This window comes from Balaenoptera borealis, assembly GCF_965194805.1.
Source record: "Balaenoptera borealis genome assembly, chromosome: 2".
In the NCBI taxonomy this organism is placed as follows: domain Eukaryota; kingdom Metazoa; phylum Chordata; class Mammalia; order Artiodactyla; family Balaenopteridae; genus Balaenoptera; species Balaenoptera borealis.
This window is the reverse complement of record NC_138867.1, coordinates 145,129,836-145,154,881: the sequence shown is the minus strand read 5'-3', so window position 1 is coordinate 145,154,881 and position 25,046 is coordinate 145,129,836. Positions and strand designations below refer to the sequence as shown.

General features: G+C 41.6%; 2 long non-coding RNA genes across 2 annotated transcripts in view; both read right to left on the bottom strand.

Annotated features, from left to right (window-relative positions):
- Window positions 1-24,369, bottom strand: part of LOC309623230 — an 86,659-nt gene extending 62,290 nt beyond the window's left edge. The window contains exons 1-2 of the long non-coding RNA XR_014241278.1: window positions 24,271-24,369; window positions 20,703-20,881 (exon numbers count right to left, since the gene is read on the bottom strand). This is a non-coding gene — a long non-coding RNA (uncharacterized lncRNA). The remainder of the gene's footprint in view (window positions 1-20,702; window positions 20,882-24,270) is intronic.
- LOC309623237 lies at window positions 726-13,559 on the bottom strand. Its single transcript, XR_014241285.1, has 2 exons — window positions 3,435-13,559; window positions 726-3,107 (listed from the first exon to the last, which is right to left on the bottom strand). It is a non-coding gene; the product is annotated as an uncharacterized lncRNA (long non-coding RNA).
- Window positions 24,370-25,046: the final 677 nt, after the last annotated feature.

The following is a 25,046-nucleotide window of genomic DNA, read 5'->3' as shown; positions in this document are numbered from 1 at the left end:
AGGTCATGGTTATTCAAATGTTGGATTTCTCTTTTTCCCTAAGCCAGTGTTTCCCAAGGTGTAGCACCAAGGGGGTACATCAGAAAATTTTGGGTTATAATAGACTTTTAAATTTTAATACTTACAAACTTAAAGGGTATTAGAAAAGTAGAACTAGCCCATCTACCTTGCTAAGATGAAATTAAGTTTAAAATGGAATCCAAGGGACTTCCCTGGTGGCACAGTGGTTAAGAATCCACCTGCCAATGCAGGGGAAATGGGTTCCGGCCTTGGCCCGGGAAGATCCCACATGCCGTGGAGCAACTAAGCCCGTGCGCCACAACCACTGACCCTGTGCTCTAGAGCCCGCAAGCCACAACTACTGAGCCAACGTGCTGCAACCTAGAGCCCATGCTCCACAACAAGAGAAGCCACCGCAATGAGAAGCCCACGCACTGCAACAAAGAGTAGCCCCCGCTCACCGCAACTAGAGAAAGCCCGCGTGCAGCTACGAAGACCCAACGCAGCCAAAAATAAATAAATAAATAAATAAGTTTATAAAAATAAAAAAATAAAATAAAATGGAATCCAAGTGAAACCTATGTTAGAAATATATTAGGTTAATAATTTTTTAAATGTAGTAAGTAGATATAGCAGAAATTATAAAGATGATTAAAATTTGAGAAATAATACTGCCAGGGCTGTGAATATCATCCTTGGGTCTCCTGGAAGGAGCACTCAAGGTCTTTTACATTATATAACACAGTACTGTCTTTGTAAGAACCCAGGGACACATTGTTTTTGGTCACAGGATCAGATGCAGTTGTACTTCTCCCAAGGATTTGCTTTGGTTTATCTCATGAACATTGCAAACTGTGTAATCAATTAGGTTTCCCTGTTTGCACTGACAAGAAAGCTTAAAGCCTAAATTGGGGACCAGTTATCACATAATGTGTAGGACTGTATCATATTCATTGTTTATGAGCCTCACTCCTAACTCTTATTGTCATTTATTTTTTCAGTTCTTTTCTATGTTTAACTTACTGTCTTCCTATATTTTCATATCCTTTTAAACCACCTTAAATCTTCTTTGAAATAAAAGAGGAGATAAATTGTTAAATGTCCTAAGTTCTTTTTCTTTTCTTTACTTAAAGACAGCATAAGCAAAGTTTGTCCTTAAACTCCAGGGATTGTTCTTTCTGAATCTCTTGGTGTCCCTAGGTTAATATAGATTCAAGCGTGCTTTGAGAAGAGTGAGACAATCAGCATTCAGTTTCATTTTGAAATCAGCCCTTGTCAAAAGCCATCCTTGTCAGTGTTACATCCCTGAGGTACAGAGAGTTATGACTGACTTCACACCTGGGTAACCCCACGGACCTTAAGTAAAATGGGAAATAGGTGCTGTGGTAGAATTGGGTTTCCTCCTTTTCCCTCAAAACCCAAGCTTTTGCTGACAAAAAAACAAAAAACGAAAAACGCAAGCTAAAATGATACCAAAATTTGGCGTCAGAGCACTCAGAATACCCACAGCAATGGAAAGCTACTTTATTCATAGTTTATACACTGAGTCTCCTAAACTAGCAGACTTTTCCTGCCTGCATCTCCCTGTACCTACCAGTGTTTTCTCCAGTGTGAGAAGTTTTGGATCAACTTCTCATATTTTTCAGTGTCTTCGTTACATTATATTTTCTGAGCCTCATTTTCTTCTCTATGAAATAAAGATAATCTCTACTCTACCTATTTCAACATGAAGTTACAATAAAACAAAATACAATACAATATTCGCCAGGACTCTCTAAGTTGCATATGACAAAAATTCAACTCAGACTAGCTAAGGGCAAAAGATAGATGGGGGGGCGGGGGGTGGAGTGGGGGAGGAGATTATTTAGAAATTATTCATATGAAGATGGAATAACCAAATCAGTGCATAATGGTGGATCTCAGAGACCTCTGGAATCAGAAACTTAAATGCCACCAACACCCTCTCTGTGTGTCTCATGTGTTTCATTCTGTAGGTCAACTTTATTCTTTCTTGAACTATACTCATAGCTTCCGTATCTCAAATCTCACAATGCACAAACCCACAGAGGAACTGAGACTCACTTTCTCTAGTCCCAAACTCAAAAATCCTACAAACGGATCTAACTGGCTAATCTTGGGTCAGCTACCCACCACTGAACTCATCAACTATGGCTGTAAGTTTGGGTATTAGGACTGGCTCATATCAGATCAAGTGTCTATCTGTGAGCCATTAAACACTATCTAGGACAAAGATCTTTAAAAAGATGAAGCTCCCACTCAGGTCACATTTTTTAACTTAGTGTAGAGAAAGAAGAGAAGAGAATATGGAGAAAGATAGACTGTTATGGGCAGAAAAAAAAATGAGAGAATTACTAAAGAGTGTTTAGGAAATCAGGATTATGAGACAAACATATGGTTTTCAAGTCACCCAGGACTTCAAGACTCATATCAAGTGCCACACTCCAAGAAACCTCTGCTGATAATTACTGCCAATTATGAAACCCTTCCCTCACTGGTCTACCCATTATGTTTATGTGAAATATAACTTCCACTAATTATATTTAATTTCTCATTTGAGTATATACTACATTAAATTGCCTTCTAGCACATTGACTATTTTAAGTTTTGTCTTCTCTGCTTGATTATTCCCTGATGATAGAAATTGGCTGTTTCTTGCTGATGTAGTCATAATGATTGGTGTTAACTTATTATTGCTCCCAGGAAAGATATTTGCATTTTAACTCGGGTCTACCACGTGCAAAGTCTGAACCCAAAGGAGTAATTATAATGTTGGGAATGTTACACGTACAACAGAACATCTTTGGCAGTCTAACTTAGAGCCCAAATGCTGTCAAATCAAATATAACCACCACCGTATGACTACATTTATCATCATCATGTCGTCATCATCAATTTTGGTTTGTTGATAAACTTAATGGCAGTTATACATCCAGGACGTACTATCTGGAGATGGGGCGGGGTGGGCAGCACTGCGTTATGGTTAAGATCATGGCCTCTGGAGCCAAGCAGACCTGAATTTGGTCTAAGTTCTGCCACTTAGTTGTGTGATTAAAGTCAAATTACTTCACACTGCTGAACATCGGTTCCTCACTATAAAGTGCGTACAACAGGGCTTCCCTGGTGGCGCAGTGGTTGAGAATCTGCCTGCCAATGCAGGGGACACGGGTTCGAGCCCTGGTCTGGGGGGATCCCACATGCCGCGGAGCAACTGGGCCCGGGAGCCACAACTACTGAGCCTGCGCGTCTGGAGCCTGTGCTCCACAACGGGAGAGGCCGTGATAATGAGAGGCCCGCGCACTGCGATGAAGAGTGGCCCCCACTCGCCACAACTAGAGAAAGCCCTCGCACAGAAACGAAGACCCAACACAGCCATAAATAAATAAATTAATTAATTAATTAATTAAAAAAAAAACAGCATCATAAAGTGCGTACAACAATAGTACCTACCTCAAGGAGTTGTTTTCAGAATTATAATAAATGAGATAAGATGTCTAAAGCCCCTGGTACCTGGGAGTGTACCTGGTACATAGGAAGTGCTCAATAAATGGTAGCATTTTGTTAAAGTTCTAATTCAAATAATGTGTCCCATTCCCGCATAAACATATATATTCATCAAGATACACCACACACACACATACACACACACACAAAAGATATATGACACAACTTTTAGTTGGAGAATGCAATAATTTCATCTAAACTCTATGTGGAAGGGGCTACAAAATCACAATAGTATATTCAAGTATATTCCTACATAAACTCTAAAATCTTCTGCCAGGACATAGGACTGCAATTATCTTATAAAACTTTATTAAATTTATTAAAGTTGTTTAATTAAGACTTCCTACTAAGTCCCATACACAGACATATATAATAACACAACTATTCCTGCCCCCATCCCCTGGAGGGTAGCATGGACTCACAGCATACTTTATATGGACAAGAAACTAACCTTTTCTTGGTCACACTACTGAAATTATGAGGTGGTTTCTTTATTGTACATAACCTATCCTTACCTGACTAATAAAAGACTTCTTAATTTTTTCCCCAGTGTGCACTTAAAACTGCCCTTCCAGAACTTCCTCTCCCCATGCTTCAGATCTTTACTTGCTGCTTTCTCCATTGAAACACACCTCTCCTATATCCCATGCCTTCAGGGACAATGAATTCTATGTGAATTCCTGCTGACTTGTTAAAGGCTACAGAAGCATAAAAATGTTATCCTTTCAAGAAACATACTTATAATTTAGCTAGAGCCAAATGCAACAAAATGTCTTATCCCAAAGGAGTGAATTTTTAACAGCATGGAAGTCCAAAGAGAAAGAAATTTAAACATGTTAAGACATTTCTGACTAGCATATTAAAAATGTCTCATTATAATTTTATACTTCATAAGAAACTTGTATATTCAGTATCTCAGGGCAACATTATTATCCCCATTATGCAAATAAAGGAACTGGGGCTAAGAAAGTTTCATTTGATTGCTCAAGTTCACATGGCTGATAAATGATAGATTCAGAAATATTTAATCCAGATCTTTTAATCCAGATCTACTCCAAGCACAGAGTCCATTCATTCAATGAATAATTGTATATTATCTACTATATTCCAGACACTGTTCTAGACTTTGGAGATACAGCAGTAAATAAAACAGAAAAAAAAAAATCTCCGATCTCACAGAGCTTACATTCTAGAAAGGGGAGATGAGGAGAGCCAAACAAAACAAAACAAAAAAACACATAAATTTATTTGGTGTCAGTTGGCAAAAGGCATAATGAAGAAAAATAAACAATGGTAAAGAGGACAGAGTATGCTAGAGGGTGCTATCTTATATAGGTAGTCACAGAAGGCCTTTATGAAAAGGTACATTTCAACAGAGACCCGAATGAAGGAAAGCAGCAAACCATGCATCTATTTGAAGTATAGGCTTTCCAGATATGGGTGGCAGCAAGTGCAAAGGCCCTGAGACAAGAGTGTATCTGATGTTTCCAAGGAACAGCAGGAGGGCCAATCTGGGATGGATACAGGAGTGAGTAAACAATAGGAGATGAAACCAATGAGGAAGTAGAGGCAGATCACAGAGGGACAAGTGGGCCAATGCAAGGATTCTGGCTTTCTCCTGAATGAAATAAGAAGCCTTTGGAATACTTTGAACATAGGGGAGACTGGGCACTCTGATAGGAACTGGTGATGTAACAATAGATAACCAATAATAATTAATTAATTTGGGGGCACCAATTAAGATCATGCTTATAGGGAAACTTACAATCTTAAGACCCTTATATTAAGAAAGAAGAAAGACTGAAAAAAGTCAATGATCTATGCTTCCATCTCAAGAAGTTAGACATGAAATAACAAATTAAACCCAAAGAAAGTGGGAGGAAAAAAAATGGTAAGAGTAGAAAGTAATTAAATAAAAAACTTATCCCTAGTGAGAAAAATTGAGATCAAAGAGAAGACACAAATAACCAATATCAGAAATGAAAAGGGCATCACTCTAGATATTTTAGACATTAAAAAGATCATAAGGGACAATATATTGAAACGTATTTCTAAATTCCAAATTTTTGAAGAAATAATCAAATTCCTAAAAAAATATAAATTATCAGAACTGACAAGAAGAAAGAGAAAATTAAAATAATACTGTAACCATAAAATAAATTAATTACATAATTTAAAATCTTCCCAAAAGAAAACTGTAGGCCCAGATAGCATTACTGATGAGTTTTACCAAACATATAAAGAAGAAATCATGTCAGACTTTACAATAAATAAAATGGAACCCTCATCCACTGGTTTTGAGGCCACCATAGCCTTGACACCAAAAACTGAGGAGGGTATTCTGAGGAAGGAAAATTATGGACTAACCTTATGCATGAACACTGATACATTAAAGCCAGCAATATGTAAAGAACAATGTATCACAATCAAGTAGAGTTTATTCCAGGAATGTAAAGTTGGGTTGACATTTATAAACCTATACGTGTAATTTACCATATTAAAAGAGTAAGCAGAAAAATCATGATTATCTCAAGAAAGAAGGGAAATATGTCGAGTACTTCGAAGAGGAGAAAAATGTTCATTCATCACATTTTTCATATGGGTAATGTCGCCTATTTCATTTCTAATTTTATTTATTTGAGTCCTCATTGTTTTTCTTGGTAAATCTAGCTAACGGTTTTATCTATTTTATCTTTTAAAAAAAACACTCTTAGTTTCATTTATCTTTTCTATTGTCTTTTTAGTCTCTCACTTATTTCCACTCAGATCTTTGTTATTTCATTCCTTCTGCAAACTTTGGGCTTAGTTTGCTCTTCTTTTTCTAGTTTCTTAAGGTGTAAAGTAAGATTATTTCTTTGAGATTTTTCTTTTTACTTAATGTAGGTGTCTATCACTATATACCTCCATCTTAGAGCTTTAGCAAAAGCAACAAAAGAAAAAATCGATAAATTGAACTTTATCAAAATTTAAACTTTTGTGCCTTGAAGGACACCATCAAGAAAGTAAAAAGACAGCCCACAGAATGAGAAAAATATTCACAAATCACATACCTGATAAGGAACTAGTATCTAGAATACATAAAGAACACATATATCTACATAATAGAAAGACAAATAACCCAATTAACAAATGGGCAAAGGATTTGAATAGACATTTCTACAAGAAAGGTATTAAATGGCCAATAAACACATGAAAAGACACTCCATATCATTAGTCATTGGGGAAATGCAAATCAAAACCACAATGAGATACCACATCACACCCACTAAAGATGGCCAGAATCAAAAAGTCGGGTAAACAACAAGTGTTGGTAAGACTGTAGAGAAATTGGAACCCTCATACACGGCTGATGGGGATGTAAAATGGTATAGCCACTTTGGAAAACAGTCTGGCAGTTCCTCAAATGATCAAGCATAGAGTTACCATATGACCCAGCCGTTCCAACCCTAGGTAACAACCCCAAGAGATATTAAAACGTATGTCCACACAGAAACTTGGATACAAATGTCATAGCAGAATTATTCATAGTAGCAAAAAGGTGGAAACAACCCAAATATCCATCAACAGACAAATGGATAAACCAAATGTGATACAGTCATACAATGGACTATTATTTGTGCATAAGAAGGAATGAAGCACTGACATTTGCTATATATGGATGAAGCTTGTAAACAAAAGAAGAAAAGAAGCTAGTCACAAAAGACCACATATTATATGTTTCCATTTGTATGAAATGTCCAGAATTGAAACCTATAGAAACAGAAAGTAGATGAGTGTTTGCGTAGGGAAGCAACCAGGTTATTAGGAGCATAACAGCTAAAGAATATGGGGTTCATCTCAAGGTGATGAAAAGATTCTAAACTTGACTATGGAAATGGTTGCACATATGTGAATGTACTAAAAATCATTTAATTGTACACTTTAAATGGGAGAATTGTATGGTATGCAAATTACAGTTCAATAGAGCTATGTCTTAAAAAAGGAAAAAACATTAGATTTCAAGGACTGAGTACAAAAAGGAATGTAAGGTATCTCATTAATTAATTTTTGTTTTTGGCTACATCGGGTCTTCGTTGCTGTGCACGGGCTTTCTCTAGTTGTGGCAAGAGGGGGCTACTCTTCGTTGCAGTGTGCGGTCTTCTCATTGTGGTGGTTTCTCTTGTTGCAGAGCACGGGCTCTAGGCGTGTGGGTTTCAGTAGTTGTGGCACGCAGGCTCAGTAGTTGTGGCTCACGAGCTCTAGAGCGCAGGCTCAGTAGTTGTGGCGCACGGGCTTAGTTACTCTGTGGCATGTGGGATCTTCCCGGACCAGGGCTCGACCCCGTGTCCCCTGCATTGGCAGGTGGATTCTTAACCACTGTGCCACCAGGGAAGTCCCTCATTAATTAATTTTAACATTGATTATATTTTGAGATGATAATGTTCCAAGTTGATAAAATATATTATTAAAACTAATTTCACTTGTTTCTTTTCACTTTTTTTAAACATAACTACTTGAAAATTCAAAATGACATATGTGACCCACATTATATTTCTATTGGATGGTGCTGTTTTAGAGATCTTACTTAAAAAATAAACTCTCTGAGCCTCAATTTCCTCACTCTTTATGAAGCAGTTATAATAGTACTGACCTCACAGGGCTGTGGCAGGGATTAAATGAGATAATGGTTTTAGAGAATTTAGCATGTGAACCTTAGCTCTTATTATAAATGCTGGGTCTTATTATCAAGGAAGCCCCTGGGTATCACCGAATACAGCCATCATATCAAAAACCTCTAGCAGAAACTCTGAATTTATTTTACTATCATAAACTTATTTTTAGAACTGAAAGGGATCTTAGAAACTACCGCATCCAAGAATCGCCAACTGTCATCTTGCAGATTTATTGTTTAGACCACACCATGGTTTTTAGAAATTGGATCTGAATATTTTTATTGTGAGACTGTGCTCTCCACTAGGCCACAGGCCCAACCACTCCCAATTCCCTTGGCAGAGCCTTACATTTGGGTCACCTCTTTGGTGCTGAAGGCATTTGAGTTTGGACTTCGTCTTCAACTGGTCCAAGCCCCTCACTTATCTGCTGAAGAAACGGCAGCCCATGGAGGAGGACACTCAGCTGGTAGGTGCAGAACCAGGACTATAATTCAGTCTGCAGAGAGCCAGGCCAGCACCTCCTCCATACACACCAACGTCTGGAAGATCCTGACTGAGGGGGCAGGAACACAAGATGTCCAGCTGTTGTTATAACATGCAACCCTTGGAGGCCTTGGTGGGACTGTGAGTTGCTCTTTAGTTTACCACTGGAGCAAATCAATCATTACTGTAGGTAATTACTGTAGGTTATGATAACTTTACTGGAGACCAGTGGGTCATCCTGGTGGGGAGAGAGAAAAGATGGTACCTGGAAATCAGTACTTCCAAATAGCCTGGTCTAAGATGCCCCAAATCCAGCCCTCAGTAAATCTGCCAATTAGCCCTCCCTGCAGCATTATTTCCTTCCTCACATTTGTTTAGCAAATCAAACTTAACAAAGCTCAATCATTTGATTACCAGAGTAAACCCACTGAGAAAAAGGTGACCTGGAATAATTATTTCCATTTTATTTTTGAGGAGACTGGACCGACAAGAGGTCAGAAATTGTAGCACGAAGCAAGGACCCAAAGATTTCCCAAAGTTCACTCCATGCATATTTTGTTTCTAACATATCCAAATGCCACCTGCACTATTCCATTTGTGGGGTTTTCTTAAAAATGGGCACTTACTAATTTTCTTAAGTCAATTGATACTGAGAAGAAATTTTACTTCATTACCTGAAATAGAAAACCAGCATCACTTGCCAAAAATAGATTAATAAATACAATGTAAAATTCTAATTAGAAACTGTTGCCTGGAGAGCTTTTAAAAGTCCCAATGCCCAGGCCGTACCCCTGGACCTACTAAAGCAGTATTCCGGCGGAGGGAGGAGGAGACCAGACAAAAGTAATTTTTAAAGCTCTTTTCAAGAAATAGCAGTGTGAGCCAAGGATGAGACCCTCTAGAATTGATACTTCTGCCTTCTAAAACCTCCGCACCTGAGGCCCACTCTCTGTTAAAGAGATCAACAAGTGGTGGAGAGGCATTAAAGACACATCTAGCCCCAAACTGAGACCTCCACCTCGATGCCTTCAGAAAAATTTTGAAATGGAAAAAAGTTCTCATTTGTGATTTGTAACTGTTTAATGGGTTGTTCCCTTACAGTCTAAAATCACCTCACATAGCACTTGCCCTTTGGAAAACACGGGACCAGAAGACCCCAGGTGGTCTGGTTTCTATTTCTGTGCACATTCCACTCCCACTTCCCAGCCAAAGACTCCATCAAGGTAATTCTGGAGAACCCCTACTCACCTCTGTGTGTTCTCCAGGAGGGACTCCAAATGATTGCACTTACATCACACTTTCAGGCCCATCTTTCTATTTCAAAATGAATCCGTCCAGCGTTTCACATTAGAAAATCTTAAGGCAAAACCACATCTCCGTCTTCTTTCATTTCCTCCCAAGAAGCCCCTCATTTTCACCCAGGAATGTCTGGCCCTGGAGATGGTTTAAGCCAGCTGTGCCCTTTTGAATCTTAAACGGAAGTATCAGCAAGAGAGATGGTGCAGAAAGCCACATGACTTGCAGAGGGGCTTCTGCTATTCAGTTTCTTTTTCTCCCTTCATCCCTGAGCACACACAAGCACTCAGTGACAGCCTATCCTGATCAAGAGATGGGTCTAGAATGAAAGCTGGACTTTTGAGTGGAGACTCCTGATCTCCAAGACGTTTCCTCTTCTGGCCTGGGCATCACCCCTAGAACTGGGTACCTGGCTGCATGGACTCAGGTTTGCAGAGCTGCCCCCGGAGGACAGCATGGCCTCAAGAGCAGGCAGCTTGGTTCACAAACAGAAAATTGAACAAAGCTCTGATCTCCTCACTGCCTATATTTAAAACTCAAATGCTGACACACTGTCTACCACCAGCTGAACCCTTCTCTCCTGTTTCCCTTAGAGCCTATGATCCAGCCTCCAGGTCTCCTCCCTGATTCTCTATCCCAAAGCTGCAAAGCTCCTGCTATGCCCGTAAGTCTAAAATGTCCTTGTGCTCCATCCCCACTTGTCCAAAGCCTACCCACCCTCAAGGCTGATTGCAAATGTCACCTCCTCCATGAAGCCTGAGATGACTTCTCCAGCCAAATAATAATAATAATAATAGAATTAATAATAATAAAATTAACATTAATAGCTAGCATTTATCAAGCGCTTGCTATTGGCAGGCACTAAGCTAAGAGCTCACATGTTTGATCTTGACCAAATCATACACTAGACAGTATCTCATTATCCCTGCCCTGCCATTTTCTATCTCTGTGACCTCTGTCAAGTTACTTTTTCTCTCTATGCCTCATTTTCCTCAGACATCAGTGGGGATTATAATGTATCTTCCTCATAAGGTTGTTGTAACAATAAAATAAATTAATGCACATAAAGCATGACACATGGTGTTTACTCAGTAAGTAGCATTAGTTCTTGTAAGAACATTACAAGAAGTAAATAATAATGCGTTAGTATTATCCTCATTTTACAGGTGAGGAAACAAAGGCACAGAGAGTTTAGGGTAAACAGCCCACGTTCAGTGAAGAGCAAGAATTTTACTTCTCTCTCTGGTCCTAAATTGGGCTTTGCTCATAGTGCTCAACCGTTCTTGTCAATTATTTGCATACCTGTCTGCTGTCATCTTTCCAGCTTCATTGTTTCACTTTTCCTCCTGTGGACACTAAACTCCAGGGTAGAACAAATGGGTGTCTCCTGGACACTGGGCCCCTGCATTTTCCTAGCCCTCCCCGACTGACCCTCTTCTTGTAACAATACAGCCTCTCCTTCAAATCTACTGTGACTCCTCCTCCTTCATGTAATCTTGCCTTCAACCTCCCAAGTGGGCGTGGTCTCTCCACCCCTTCTGTTCCCCTAGCAGTTCATTTGGACTTTGAGCCTTCTCTCATCCTGCCCTGTTTAATAGCCATGTGAGCCCTTGGCTTATTTCCACCGCTAAACTGTAAACTCCTTATGAAAAGGGATTAGGGACTTCCCTGGTGGTGCAGTGGTTAAGACTCCATGATCCCAATGCAGGGGGCCAGCCAGGGTTCGATCCCTGGTCAGGGAACTAGATCTCACATGCATGCCGCAACTAAGAGTTCACATGCCACAACTAAGGAGCCAGTTAGCCGCAACTAAGGAGCCCACCTGCCGCAACTAAGACCCAGCACAACCAAATAAATAAATAAATATATAAATAAATAAATATTTTTTAAAAAAGAAAAAGAAAAGGGATTCACTCTCAACCAAACAATACACTAGGAATTCAATAAAAGTGTGATGGATGAAGGAATGGCTGAATAAATAAATAAATAAATAAATAAATAAATGCACTTGTTTTCATGTTTCCTTGGAGAGGATGCCTAGCTTCCTGGATGTGTTTAGTATCTGCATTGCATAGAAAACACTTATATCCTGAGCATTTTGAAGAGGAGATAACTGTTCATTCATCGTATCTTTCATGTGGACCGAGGAGATATTAAGAGAAGTTATATTCACTATGACTCCTAGTGTAGAATTCTGAGCTGTATTATACCTCGGCAAGTTTTACGCAACCTTTCCAGAGGTTACAATCAGTCAGTACAGTCAAATTCCACCCATAGACCTGTTTGTTGTAGTGATCAAAATATTGTTTTCAAAACTGAATTGAGGTATAGCCACTTTGGAAGACAGTTTGACAGTTTCTCATAAAACTAAACATACTCTTACTATACAAGCCAGCAATCATGCTCCCTGGTATCTACCCAAAGGAGTTGAAAACTTATGTCCACACAAAAACCTGCACATGGTTTTTATAAAGTTTATAGCAGCTTTATTCATAGTTGCCAAAGATGTCTTTCAGTAGATTAATACATAAACTATGGTATATCCAGACAATGGAATATTATTCAGCACTAAAAAGCAATGAACTATCAAATCATGAAAAGACACAAAGGAACTTTAAATGCATATTTACAAAGTGAAAGAAGCCAGCCTGAAAAGGCTACGTACTGTATGATTTCAACTACATAACATTCTGGTAAAAGCAAAATTATGAAGACAGTAAAAAGATCAGTGGTTGCCAGGAGTTGAGGAGGGGAGGGATGAATAGGTAGAGTGCAGAGGATTTTTAGGACAGTGAAAATACTCCATATGATACCACAATGAGAGATACGTGTCATTATAGATTCGTCTAAGCCCACAGAACGTACAATGCCAAGAGTGAACTCTAATGTAAATTATGGGCGCTGAATGATAATGACATGTCAACGTAGGTTCATCAGTTTTAACAGAGGTAGCACTCTGATGGGGATGTTGATAATGGGGGAGGCTGTGCATGTGTGGGGGCAGGGGGTTTATGAGAAACCTCTGTACCTTCCCCTCAATTTTGCTGTAAACCTTAAACTGATATTAAAAATAAAGTGTAAATTTTGAAAACTTGAATTCGAATGCATTTAGATGGGACATGACTGTCCTAGTATTCTGATGTCTCCAGGACCATCCAGAAGCATATACACGGCACCCTTTGCTTATTTACCTTTTCTACCTGGCTCCTAAAAGCCCTAGATTTTGTCATCCTGCAAGTTTAGGCTAATAAGGGGTCTTTACTTCAAGCCTTAGCTCCAAAATTTCCAATAGAACAATGAGATAATCTCAACAAAGACAGAATACAATATTCAGGACTTCCCTGGTGGTCCAATGGTTAAGAATTGGTCTTGCAATGCCGGGGATGCCGGTTCGATCCCTGGTCTGGGAACTAAGATCCCGCATGCCGCGGAGCAACTAAGCCTGCGCACTGCAACTACTGAGCCTGCGCACTCTGGAGCCCGTGTGCCACAACTAGAGAGAAGCCCACATACCACAATGAAGAGCCCACGCACTACAACGAAAGATGTCGCGTGGGGCAACTAAGACCCGACGCAGCCAAAAAATAAATAAATATTTAAAAATAAATAAATACAATATTCAAGTGGATATTGAAGAAAATGAGATATGAGCATCTGGAACTGTAATCAAGGACTATCTTGGTGTGTTTGTTAGTTTTATGACCAAGTACCCTGAGAACTCTTGCAGCTTTCAGAAGTGCCTGAGTATTCACTGGGAAATATTTTTATAAGTTATTAATCAACAGCACCAATTTTGTGCTCAACATTGTTCTAAAGATTGAAAGACATACAAGAGAAAGAGAAAATAGGCATCTTGACTCAAAGAACCTCATAATCTATTTATCTAGCCCTGGATGACAGGAGTCTCAAAAAAAAAGAAAAAAAAATTACTGAATGTCTGTTGTAAGCCAGGTCCTGTTCATAGAGCATATGAATCCTCTTTGTGCAGTATCTCCTTCAGTCTTCACAACAGCCCTTTGTGGTAGGTACTAGAAAAACCATCCCCATTGTAATATGAGGAAAGTACAGCACAGAAAGATCGAGTACCCTTCCCAATGCCATATAAACAATAAATGGTAGTCGGTGTTTAAGCATGTGGGCTCTTAGAGATCATTACGTTTAACTATGCCCTACATTCCACCTCAGAAGGTAGCACGAGCTGACTTTAAATGTAATATGTAGTGAGGAAAGGTGGCTCCAGTTCAGGTCATCCATGTTCGAAGGGATATATTGCTATTTTCCATCCCCACTCCCAGCCCCCAATAAAGCCATGCTTTTTAAATTTTGTTAATTAACCACTCTCCATGTGGCAAACAGTGACAAGTCAGTGGATCCAGGAGGGAACTCAGATGACTACACCTTGCAAAGAGAACTTGGACCCTTCAATATGCCAACAAGTGCAAAATTTCCAAGGCTAGGGATTTCCCCCAAGGAAGTATCTCTCTCTCTCTCTGATCGTCTACCAGATAGAAGGAGATGGCCTAAGCCAACCTAAGAGCACCTCTTCATTCAGAGTGGATTTTCTCATGCCTAAAGTGTTGACCAATGAGGACACATTTCACCTCTGAGTGATACTGTGGATTCTCCAGCTGATTTCCTGGGTCCAGCCATCACAAGGATGATATAAGTTTATCTCCATGCAAACTGGTTTCATCAGTGTCTCAACCAGCCTGGAAAATTTGCATATATGATGTCATGCAGAAAGAGAAAGTTAAACTGCCTTAAAGTCAACTGGTTCTACTGGCTACTGTTCATTGAAACAACACGGTGCTTATACTGCATCAAGGTTCCAGGGCATTCCAAAGACAGGTCTGCTCATCTGCTCACTAATCCTCACACTTCTCTCAGTCACCAAGAATGGCATCCAGCTAAAGAAACAGATGAGAGCAACCAAAGGAATGTGTTGGTAGAGCTGGGTGTTGAATTGCTTTTCTGCATGTTCTATAATCGTCTTCTGGCAGGATATTCCTGATTACGAGGGGCAACGCCCCGAGGATTAGCCAGCTTAACTGCAGGTTCTGACAACAACCAACCCTTCAGAATCCTGGCATTCATTGCTTCATCAGGGGCCCCCAAATCTCTATTGCACATTGCATACTCATTTCCTCTGTTCAACAGCACATGCTGTCATGCTATTGCTGAAGATCTGTACTCATTTCTCACCTTTTCCCTCCTCTCCTCTATCCATAGCAGCCAGGCTGGCTTAGCACTCTGGGGCCACCTCTATTGATTTATGCGCAAATAGGACACAATTTCCAGAAAGGTGGTGATTTTCCTTCCTGGAATCCTCACACATAATGTTACTATGTGCTCAAATATGGATTTGAGAAAGGATTTAGCGGCAAAGGAATATCTTCGTTCCATAGTCTGAAAGTAATATGTCTATTTCTGTGGTCCCCCAACTGTATACCAAGTCACCCCAGGGCAACATATAAATTCACAGAAGTGCTGGGAGATACTTGAAATTCCCTAAGGGAAACGTGAAATACTCAGCATCTGTTGAACACTGCACCAATTTAGGGCTGTTCAGTGTCAACATTAGATCATGCTGCATTCCTTTCAATGATGGCATATCTTTGCAAAATCATGTTTTGTGCAGTAACTGTGATAAAACAAACAAAAAAAAAGTCCCATAAGGAAATCTGTGGAACAGGAAATGAAGGTGGCAGCGTCCAATCTGATTCCAAAGTTTGAGTTGTTGCCCAGTGCCCAACAGGCATGTGCATCCCATTAGTAACCAGGTGATTTAACAGTGCAATAAAAATAGGATTATTTTCTTTCAATTTATGAGTATCATTTTTTCAAACGACTGCTAAAAAGTTGTTAGGACATAAAGACATTACATTGTTTGGACCTAACTACTTAATAAATGGAACCATTATATATTTCTTTTGGCCTAAGGGCACCATGAAAAAAATCACTGGGGTACTAAGGGCTCCATAAGGGCTTTGGAAACCTCTGGTCCAGTCAATAATGCTTTGCAGCTCTCGGGGACCTCATTTGTACCTGATCTTGGTTTGGACGTTGGGGCTGCTTCAGCTCAGTGGCTTTTCTACCTTTTGGTGCTCAAGGTGCCAGTACACAAGGTCTTTGTGATATAGCATCTAGCCCAGGCCTGTCTCAGCCTTGCTGGGCGTCCCTCCTCTCTGTCCTCCATGCTCTGCTCACATTGACCTCCTTTCAGTTCCTCACACACAGCAAGCCCTTTCCCATGATGGGAATGTCTTGCTGGCACGTCTTGCTGCCTCTTATACTGGTTTACTCTCAGGTCCCATCTTAAATTCCACCTCATCAGAAAGGCCTCCCCTGACCTTTTTTTTTTGGCCACACTGTGCAGCATGTGTGTGGGATCCTAGTTCCCTAATAAGGGATTGAACCCGCGCCCCCAAGATCTGAAGCGCGGAGTCTTAAACAATGGACCACAAGCCTCCCCTGACCTATTACAGTGAGGTCTCCCTGTTATCCTGTCTCACCCACAGTTCATTTCCCTCATATGATTTTATCCTTTGCACATCCGTGTTTACCTCTGTGGGGACAGTCTGTCTGCTCACAGCTGTGTCCACTGAACTTAGCACAGTGACTTAGCACATAACTGTCATTCAAGAAATCGCTGTGGGGGCTTCCCTGGTGGCGCAGTGGATGGGAATCCGCCTGCCAATGCAGGGGACACGGGTTCGAGCCCTGGTCCAGGAAGATCCCACATGCCGCGGAGCAACAAAGCCTGCGAGCCACAACTACTGAGCCTGCGCTCTAGAGCCCGAGAGCCACAACTACTGAAGCCCACGCGCCTAGAGCCCGTGCTCCACAACAAGAGAAGCCACCTCAATGAGAAGCCTGTGCACCGCAACGAAGAGTAGTAGCCCCTGCTCGCCACAACTAGAGAAAGCCCGCAAGCAGCAACGAAGACCCAATGCAGCCAAAAATAAATAAATAAATAATTAAAAAAAAAAAAAAAAGAAAGAAATCGCTGTGAAGTAAACAAATGCCAGGATTTTGACTATGGCCCTGTCAAGCCCAAAGCGTTCAGGAGGCTTTTCTGGCAAACAGTCCTTCAAATAAAAATGAGGGCCAACTGTATCACCATCCCTGGGCAGAGGCAGTCCAGGGCAGTGTTTGAGATCATGAATCCCAGCTCCACCACCCCCTTGCTGGCAGACACTGGGCAAGTTACTCATTCTATCTGTCTACCCTCAGTGACTTTCTCTGTAAAAGGGTTGTTATGAGGACTAACTGCAAAGCTCTTAATTGGTGTCTGGCAAGAAGCAAGTGTTCTAAATAAAAGTTTGCTGCCATTATGAGGACAGCATTCAAGGACTCCCCATGGAGCCCCACGTATCATTCTTAGGGGAAGTTTCTGCCTCAGAAACTGATGGGTCCAAGTGACTCTTGCTCATTTTAGAATACACAGATCAGTGCAAAAAGTGATACATAAGCAAGCAGTTAATTCCTAGACCCATCAGTGCTCCTGGCTCAGCTCACGATTGGAACCAAAAGGAATTTGTATGGAACTTTGATTATCCACTTGGATGACAGAAATGGAAAGTAGCAGCTGGGTTATTGCTAATTTGTCTAGACTTGGCCTGAACTGTGGCCCCAAGCACTGAGTGTGTTTGCTTGATCCTCCCAACCCTTTGCTTGTTCCCTCTTAACCAGCCCTCTTCATGTTCTAGGCTTAAAAGTAAGCCCAGTGTACCCCAGTGTCTGCCCAGTGGTACCTGTGGAGCCCACCATCACAGAGCAGATATGTCACGTGGCTCCCCTCCTTGCAGGGGGAGGAAGCATGAGGCCATCTTCATCCATTCACACTGGATTGCTGCGCACTCTCTCTCCTGAGCCTTCTGCCCCAGTCTCTCCCCACCCAACCCTCATATCTGGATGCATCATTCTCAGAAACCACTGGAATCATATCCCTGTCCTCCTCAAGAGCTCTCTGCACCTCCTATTGCACGTGTATCCACCTCTCAGAAGACCATTTACCCCTTTGGCCTCCCATATATGTATGGCTTAGGTGAGGATAATGCCTTTCCTGCTAACCTGAATTGTCCTCACTGTCTAAACATAACATAGGGTGGCCTTTCATGACAGGTGAGACCAATGAACTCAAACACGTGATGTGTTTTGATCCCAGTTTCTCCACTTACTAGCTACATTTTTTTAATATAAATTTATTTATTTTTGGCTGCGGTGGGTCTTCGTCGCTGCATGTGGGCTTTCTTTAGTTGTGGCGAGCGGGGGCTACTCTTCGTCGTGGTGCGCAGGCTTCTCATTGCAGTGGCTTCTCTTGTTGCAGAGCACGGGCTCTAGGCGTGCAGGCTTCAGTAGTTGTGGCTTGCAGGCTCTAGAACGCAGGCTCAGTAGTTGTGGCGCACGGGCTTAGTTGCTCTGCAGCATGTGGGATCTTCCCGGACCAGGGATCGAACCTGTGTCCCCTGCATTGGCAGGTGGATTCTTACCCCCTGCACCACCAGGGAAGTCCCACTAGCTACATTTTCTATGGCCAGTGAACTATTACATCTATGAGCTTCTGTTTCCTCATCTGTAAAGTGGGCAGGATAGTACTTACCTCATAGTTTTGTTCTGAGTACTAGATAAGAAAACACAAGTGAAACACCCAGCCCTATACTTAGTAGACAGGAGTGCATTCAAAAAGTTAGCTGTTATTGTTTCTCTTACAAACGCCTCATTCTTCAGTTCTCAGCTTAGATATCACGTCTCCTGGGAAGCTTTCCCCGACCACCACCCCAAAAATGTGGGTGCTTCTAAAGCACCCTGCCCTGATCACCATAGTAAGATGTGTTACACTGCAGTGTCTTTGCCTCTTGGCTTTTTGGCTGCCCGCTAAGGTCCTATGACACATCACTAGCAGGGATAGTGTTCCTCCTGCACTGACATAGCATCTGGCACAAAGTAGGTACCCAGTAAAAGTGTGGCCAAATAAAAAGTAATTAATTAAATAAACAACCAAATAAAGAGAAAATAATTGTTAAAACTTTGCTGTGTCATCTGACCTAACGATCACTCCATTGTAAGACCAGAGGCTTGTCTGACAACCAACCACATTCCTTTTTTATATTATTTAATTTTGTTTTGTTTTGTTTTGCTTTGCTTTGTTTTGTTTTTTGGCCTCACTCTGTGGCATGCGGGATCTCAGTTCCCCGACCGGGGATCAAACCCATGCACCCTGCAGTGGAACCACGGAATCCTAACCACTGGACCGCCAGGGAATTCCCTATAGTATTTAATTTTAATAGGAGTTACCATCTATTGATCCACCTTGTACACAAAACATAATTCGATCCTGATAGCTCCTCTGAGGTAGGTACTATGAGCAGTGCCATCTTCCTCAGATGAGGACACAGAGGCTCAGAGAGTTGAAGGAATTTGCCCAAGATCATCCAGCTAGTAGAACAGAGCTGAGGCCAAAACCCAAGACTGTTCAACTCCAGGGTCTGTTTGCTGTGCTGCTTCTTGCTATACTTGAGGATGCTGTTTTTCCTTTTTGCTAAATTTCTCTGGCCTCTCAAAGCCTACAGAGTGGTGTTTCATCACCACTGGTGCTTACACCACAAACATGATAATGCCTTAGGCATCAATTCATTTGGTTACTAATCACCCATTCAGTGCCTTGCCACATTTTTGTCTTGGCATCACATAACTTTCATGCCTTATCAAGTCTACCCAACATGAGCATAACCTGTTGGTGGCAGTGCCCAAGTCTTACAATTCTATCTCCCAAGGCCTAAAAGAACATGTTTCACCAGGTAAAAAAACATAAATAAAATTAAGTTTCTGTCTATTTGTTTGTTACATATTCAAGTACAATGACTAAGAGATTATCCCCAAATGTGAACGGTAAGTTTAGCACAGCCTCACTTGGCTGTGGTATAAACAATTTTCACACTGGGGAGTCCAGGAGGCACCTCAAGAAAGTAAACACATTTAATAACCTTTGTACTATTTGATTTTTTTTAAACCAGAAGCATGAGTTATTTTTTTAAAGCACCATCAAAAATAAAGATAGATAAATAGACAGGATTTTTAAACCCAAACATTCGCGAGAAAATGACAGGGCAAGAGACTAGGCTCAATAGTTATCTTCCTGAGCAGACTTCCAGAGCAAGACATAATAATAGCCTAGAAGAATATAAATTCCTATGAATAGAGAAATGAATGTAGCCTCAAATGGGAGTTCCAAACCAACAGTCACAATGGAAGTTGCACCAAATCACAGGCCCTGATTTTTGGTCATGTTACTTCTTGGTTAGAGGATTCTATGTGCACCAAGATGAGTAGCAACAGGAATATGCTTTATTAAATGGTGGTTTAACAATTCATCCTACAAATGCAGGGGTGGCCAGCTGATATGCAATAATTGTCTTTTGGTTTGAGTTGATGTAGAAAGGGACCATCAGACAGTAGATGGTAGGGCTTTGCCCCAGATGCCTGCCCCCTCCACCTTTGTCCCACTTTGCCTTGTTCTACCTGTCTCTGCTAACTGCAAGACCAGACCAACTGTTCCCACTCCTTTCTAGCATAAGCATTTAAACACCTCAGCAATTCTACAGCCCAGGACACACCCACTTCCTTCCAGTTGTCCACACACCCATTCCTTTCACTGGGATTAACATAAAATTGCACTTAGAGAGGAAGAGAAAAAGATTTCCATATGCAAATTGAAAAATCAGTTTCAGAGTGGAATATTTGACTTACTTTGCAGTCAGTCCAGTAGAGCAGGTCAAAGATGCCCACTTGGATGATGAACTTCAGAAGTGACTACATCTGACACCTGCTGCCTTCAAAGCACAGGCCAGGGAGAGAAGGATGACACCACAGAAACGTGATCAGAGTCATTGCCGAAGGGGAGGTGGCTGGTGAAGACATCTTAGTCTCTGTAAAAATGAAGCTGACTTTAGGGATCTTTTACAAAGCACTAAAACAAAAAATAGGCATTTGAAGGACACTTGAAATAACTGAATGAGATTACTTCAGGCAGTCTTCTGCCTCTAGGAAACATCATACCTAGGACAGACGCCTCTCCATCACTACCCATAAAGCATAGCACTTCACAGTGACTTGGCAACTTTCATCCCAGGAGAAGGTTATAATCCAGGAGCACATTCAATTATATTTGACATACGGATCATGTTCTAACCCAGGTCTGTCTGGCTGTAGAAGGCAAATTCCTAACCACTAAACATTCTGCCTTTTTTGTATATTTCATTCATCTCTTTTTTCAATGACATTTTTCCAATTAGAAAAGTAATACAAGTTCATTGTGGACATATTGGCATATTTAGGAAATCACAAAGAAGAAGACAAAAATCACATACAGTCGTTACCACTCAGATATATCAATATACGGTTAAATTTTTGTCTATAAAATCTTCCAGTCTTTTTTCTGCAAGAGCACACATTTCTGAGATGGCAGGTGGGAATGACTGCCAATGCCTTTAAACTCCAAGTGTCCCTTCAAAAGCAGCTGACCATTTGGGGGAAGACTTGGTCCTCATGAGCTACAAAATGGCCATATTTCTTCACTTCATTGGCAGCACTAACCAGTCGGGCTCACCTAAGAGACACATTTGACTCTTGCTGCACTGCCATTTCCACCTCATTGGAGTATCCACTCCTGTGGGATCTTGATCCTCTAACAGCTCAGGGGCAAACCTGACTTGGCTAACACTTTCACTGTAAGCCCATCCTCCTTCTCAATGATTGACTCAAGGGGACCAAGCAGACAAGGAGAAGGCCATGGGAGCTTCTGGGACAAATTCTTTGCTCTTAAGAAAGACACACCAGAAAAGACAGTCTTTTATTATCCCAGATGCTGTCCTGTGTGGACTAATCCCTGGAATTGAAGAGCCATTTTAGAAGCCTGAGAGAAGCTGGCTGGGGAACAAAACCTGAAGCGATAGAATATTCTAGATGACCTGTAGGAAGACACAGGAGGCCGCCGGACACAAAACAGACTATCACAAGGAAAGAGCAATTTGCGGAAGAATATGTACAGTATGATCCCATTTAGATAAGGAAGGAAGGAAGGAAGGGAGGGAGGGAGGAAGAGGAATGAAAGCCATAGAAAAGATCCAAGAGTAGACTCTGAAGGAATATACACCAAAGTGTTGACACTGGTGACCTCTGGGAGCCATGTGAATCAGGGTCTCAACTTTTTATTCTATCTTTATTTGTATGGTTTGAAGTTTTTACAATAGCACGCATACATGTATTGCTCGTGTAATTTTCTAAAAATATTTCAGTTTTAAAGAGTATATGTGGCTTCCCCTTTATTTGAAACTTTAGAAGTTCAGAGCATTCTTCTAGAAAAAAAAAAAGGCTTGTGGTAAAAAATTCTTCAAGTTATTTTCAGTTTCTAGGGGGATCCTCTCTATCTTACAGCTCAGCACTCCTGCTGTTTGTCAGCAGAGCTTCCTTTCCCACAGGAAAAGCCACAGGGAGATCATGAGCTTTGGTTCAGTTTGCCTGGGGTCAGTGTCTGAATGGTGAAGTGGGACAGGATGATAAAACTCTTCTGTGAAATCAGGACATGGGCATTTGGCTGACATCACCAGAGTGCTGGCTGGCCTTGCAGGGTGTCCAGAGATGAGTAAGGCATGGGATGTATCTCCAGGCACTACAGCACGAGGGTTGTGTAGCATGTCTCAAAGTGTGGGCCACAGTCCCCACGTCAGAATCACCTGCAAACTTGTTAAAATGCAAATTCCTGCACCCCACTCCAGATCTACTGAGTCACCATCTCTGAGGGTGGGTCCCCCAAACCTGAATTTTTTTCTTATCTGTAAATAAAGTATGAGAACTACTTTCCTCAGTGGGTGAAGTGGCCTCATCAGAATAGGTAGTCAGTCCTCTGGGGCAGAGGTGGCGCAAGTACAGGTTCTTCTTTCTCATCCTGGCTACCTGGATGCTCAGAGCCGAAGTAATGGCCCAACTGTAGTTATGTGGTTTCACGGCATGAGGACGATTAGGAGCCCTAATCCTGGTTCCTCACATTAATTCCCTGACTTCTTTCATTCCTCTTGCCATCTTCAATGTCCCCCAGTGAGTTACCTGGGACAAGCAGGGTAAATGAATAAATGAGTAAGAGCAGTGCTTTATTAAGCACTAAGCCAGATGCTGTGCTAAGTGCATTGCATCGTACCTCATTTAATCTTCACAACAAACCTAAGACCAGGTACTATTATTAATCACACTTTACAGATGTGGGAACTGAGGCTTAGAGAAGTTAGGTAATTTTTAGAGCAGGTACTGGAATCCAGGTCTCTAATTCTAAAGCCTATGTTCTTAAACACCTACTACTTGCCCTTGGCATTGGTGAACAGTGGTGGTCCCACACTTTTCATATAAGACTCGCCCTGGGGCTGCAATCTCAGCGGAAAACGGGGGCCAAGGCTAACCTTGAAGGTTTTTTTGCATAACTAGCACACTATTTTTACTTAGATTTTATGTTTCAGACCAATTTTTTAAAATTTTGAAGATGTTTTTATGAACACATTTTTTAAATGTTTTGTCTCATTTTACGTATGTATATATTTACGGAGGGTCACAAAAGGGCTCATCTGTAGTGGTGCTGCCATTGTAAATGAATTAGTGTAACTATTTCATGTCAAATTCATTTTAAATTTTCTGTTCAGTAACCGTTGATGATTTGCAGGGGGAAATGAAAGCATTTTTACAGGAAGAACCCCCCCCCCAACTTGGTACATATTTTAATACATATTTAATACGTCTGTGTATCATATAACAACAACAGCAACAACAAAAAGTCAAACTGTGAAAAGGTCCCATCACCTCCTAGCTGTACTCCTCAGGGACACCCACTGTAAAAAGCGCATGCGCTCGCTCTCTCTTTTTCTCTCTCTCTCTCACACACACACACACACACACACACACACACACAGAGGATCATACCACCAACATGCAATGCAACCTACTTTGTTCACATAACCATATATCTTAGATACATGACATTTGCTTTGTTGTTTAACTTGAGAATAACTTCCGTTCCCCCTTCAAGCCTAGAGGGCAGAGGAGACAGGAGAAGGCCCTCTGAGCTGGAGGTAACGTCTCTCCGCCCAAGCCAGAGCTCAAGACCGGATAACCAGTGGGACTGCCAGCTAAGCGGGCCCCCGCCCTCCCACGGCCCGGACAAATGGCGGGAGGGAGGAAGTGTGCAGCTGGGAAGCTCCGCCGCTCTCGCCCGGGTTCCCCGTTTTCCCCGACTGAGACTGCGAGGAAAGTTAGTGCGGAAATCTGCACCCACCTTAAACCCGGCCGGTCCCAGGAACTTCCCCCGCCGCTGGGACCAGAGGCCGGGATAGAGAAGTCACCAGAGGGTGCGCTCCCGGACCCGGGTGACCGCCTCGCTGCAGCGCCCTCTGTCGGCAGCGTACGTATTTGAGTACGGCCCGCATCTCTCTGCCTGTGGTACTTGGTGTAGGTGTTCGTGTTTATGTTCCTGTTCGTGTGCAGATGGGTGTCGGGGTGTCTAACGCCGGTGTACACCTTTGCACCCCTATTAGCAATGTTAAATTCCGCTGGAAATTTCTAGATAGTTCTGCTAACTCTGTGCATCTGTGTACAGCTCCTAGGGACATAGATTTGTGTGAAAATGAGTCTGGGCACCCAAAGTGGTGTTCCTTGAGTGTGGCATCAGTTGTATATATGCCTGTGGATATTTCACTTTCTGCTCCCATCCATCTATGAGTGAGTACCTATGAGCATAGGCAGTATTCCTACAGATTTGAATGTTATTAGTAATACACACATTTATCATCTTCCCAGGGCCGTGTCTGTATGAATGTGTGTGTGTGTGTGTGTGTGTGTGTGGCGCATGAAGCACAAGGGGTGGTAAGAGTGTGTTTCTGAAATCCAGATGTTAAAGGAGTTAGGTTGGGGGAGGATGCTCCGGACATACTAAATCTTTTGCACTTCATCTCATCCTCTTTAACCTCAGGAGAACCACAGATTTTGCTTTTGGACCCTCTAGCATACAACTGCTGGACCCTGACCTGAACTCATCCTCCTGTGTGACCTCTC